Here is a 3,138-nt window from a genome sequence, read left to right as displayed (position 1 = left end):
CCAATGTCAGCTATACTTCTGTGGTTCCTGCCAAAGATGCATAACCTGAATTTTTAGGAGGAACCAGGATTCCAGTCAGCTGAGGGACATCCTTCAAAACAACTCATCTCACTTTCCAAAAAAAAAAAAAAAAATGTCAAAGGAAAGACAAAGCAAGGCAGAGGAACTCAATCAGAGTGAAGGAGACCACGAAACATGATGATGAGACCCACTGCATGACCTGGGAACAGATCCTGAATCAGCAAAGAAAGATGGGTAAAGGATACTGTTGAGGCAACCAGCAAAACTTTGAATCTGGACTGCAGGAGAAAAACTGGAGTAGTTTACAAAGGAGAATGCCCTTGTCATCAGGAAACACAGTGAAATCCTCGGGGGCAAAGGAACATCAGGCCTGCAGCTTGCTTTGTAACAGTTCAACCAAAGAACACTGTGTGTGTGTGTGTGTGTGTGTTTATAAGACAAGTGTGGTAAAGCATGGTTGGTTGATAAATCTGGACAAAGGCTCATGGAAGTTGTGCTGTTCTACAATTTTCTGTTTAAAATTATTTAATAATAAATGAATACATGATTTCAAAAGAAGTTGAAAAGAATGTCCAAAGTTTTCTGGGGCACCCATGTGACTATATCCTACCCAGATAACCCTCACCCCATCATTCGGTTGCTTTGGGGTAACCCCTAGGCTCTTTAGAATCAGTGCCTCAACCCCACTTCTGACCCCAATCACCCATTCCTTTGTTTAGCAGTCTCATTACCAAGCCAGAATCCAGAGGGTCTGTCTGCTCTCTCTCCCCTCCTCCTGAGCCCTGGCCTGCCCACTCTTCCTCCTCTGGGTGCAGCCCAGTCCCTCTGCTGGGATGTCTTTCCTCCAGCTCCTCCTTTAGGGTTAAACCTCTAGATTCTCCTCTGGGAAACCCTTCCCAGGAGAGCAAGGTGCAGCTTCAGGTCCTAGAACAAAATAGGACATAGAGCTGGAGCCTTATCCACACTAGTTAATATGCGGTTGAACAAGTAAGTAACCCTTCCACAGCCACAGACAGCTCTCGCTAACCCCTCCATGTGCCCTTTCGGATTCTGTGGCTCCTTCCGGACCATCTCTGATATCTTAGTGCTGGGGATGCCTGTATCTGTCTGTCTTCATTTCTTTTCTCTAAGAATTCAAAAATATATTCAAAATAACATTTTTACCACAGCCAAAACGTTTAGCCAAAAACCCAGATCTGCAGTCCCACAAGTTTAACAAAATGGCCCACATTTAGTTATCTTGATTACTGAAGAAAATATGGTGGCTCCTAAAACAACAAGCAGATAAGCAACTGGGAGAGTTTTCCCTTCTGGGTATTTCAAAGCTTTGCCCTTGATTATTATTTTTTATTTCATCTCTTCCAAAACAGACAATTGTTCCAATTTGAAAAAAAGCTTATAGATGTTTGCATTAAATATTGGTGAGGCATGCTAGGATTTAAGAACTCCCAACAACAAGAATCAGAAAATGACCCACAATTAAATAAAAAATGGTCCTAGCAGGGTGCAGTGGCCCACGCCTGTAATCCCAGCAATGTGGGAGGCCGAGACAGGTGGATTGCAAGTTCAAGGCCAACTTCAGCAATTTAGTAAGACCCGAAGCAATTTACAGAGATCCTATCTCAACATAAAAAACTAAAAGGGCTGGGGATATAGCTCAATGGTACTTCTGCCCCTAAAAGTTTTACTATGCAGTGGAATCTGGTATTCAACATCAATAGTGCTTTTGAATTATACTTTTTAATAACATGATATTTTTTTCACAAATGCAGTACCTCATCAAATATCTGGTAAATACACTGCAATTACAATTAGGGTTGGGAGACCAAGTTTCAGAAATAATTGGTATTCACTTAAGATAACATTGTGCCTGGCACAGTGGTGCAGGCCTGTAATCCCAGCGGCTCAAGAGTCTGGGGCAGGAGGTTCGTGAATTTAAAGCCAGCTTCAGCAAAATCGAGGTGCTAAGCAACTCAGGGAGGCCCTGTCTCTAAATAAAATACAAAATAGGGCTGGGAATGTGGCTCAGTGGTGGAGTGCTTGAGTTCAATCCCGGGTACAAAAAAAAAAAAAAACATGGCAAGACAAGTCTCAGGCAAGTCTCATGATCAAGACTAGGAGTGCAGTCTGTTGGAAGTCTCAGGCGTGATCAAGACTAGGAGTGCAGTCTGTTGGTTCCCACTGTGTCTGGCTCCCCTCTTCCCTTACTTGGGACTCCCCAGGACTGGGCTTGCACTCTCTTAGGGTCCCATTCTTATCACAGAGACAGAGGAGGCTGCAGGAAGCCTTTGGAGGAAGACTGATTTTGAGAAAGGCAGTTGATTACCCTGAGCAAAACAGGCTGAGTGGCAAGGCTGGGAGGTGGGCAGGGCCTGTAAGAGATGGGAAAGAGGGGCCTGGGTTGACTCTGGAAATCCACACATGGTAGGAAGAGGAAGGCGGTACTTTCTGGATGGGCTGATGGTAAGAAAGGGTGCACACGCAGGTGCTTGAGACTCCCAGTGCAAGTCTCCAGGATCCGATACTACAAATGTTGCCCCAGGCTCTTGGCCTGGCAGGGCCTGAGTTTCAGGTTTGTGAGTGCCTCGTTCTTTCATGTTCCTTTGAAGTTTTGCATAGGTCTGCATTTGTGCTATGGTGACTGCGTGTTCATGAACTTCTCAGGACCTCAGTTTGGGGGGTTTCTGGGGAATCTGTGGGTGTCCTCAGCTCTGGGTGTGTCCTCGGCTCTGGTTTTGCATTGGAAGATACGGGTAGGGGTGTTCACGAACTGCGTGTGACTGTCACTGCAGGTTCGCCGCGCATCTCTCCGCGTGGCCGGCTTAAGTTTCCTAGGGTCCCTAGGTCCCAGGCTCTGCGGCGGGAGGTTGGACAGGGACCCCCGGGAGGCCGGGCGGGGGGCGGGGGCGCGCAGGGACAGCCCCGGGGGCCGGGGCGAGCCGCCGAAGGTTGGGGGGCGGGGGCCGGCCGGCCGCCTCACTTCGGCGAAGTTGGCGGCGCGGAGGCTGGCCCGGGACGCGCCCGGAGCCCAGTGAGGGAGGGAGGAGGGAGGGTCGCGGCTGGCCGCCATGGGGCCGGGGGCCCGGGCCGCCGCCGCCGCCGCCGCGTCGATGCCCT

Source organism: Marmota marmota, unplaced genomic scaffold (genome assembly GCF_001458135.2).
Source record: "Marmota marmota marmota unplaced genomic scaffold, marMar, whole genome shotgun sequence".
Taxonomy (NCBI): Eukaryota; Metazoa; Chordata; class Mammalia; order Rodentia; family Sciuridae; genus Marmota; species Marmota marmota.
Note: the sequence above shows the minus strand (reverse complement) of the source record.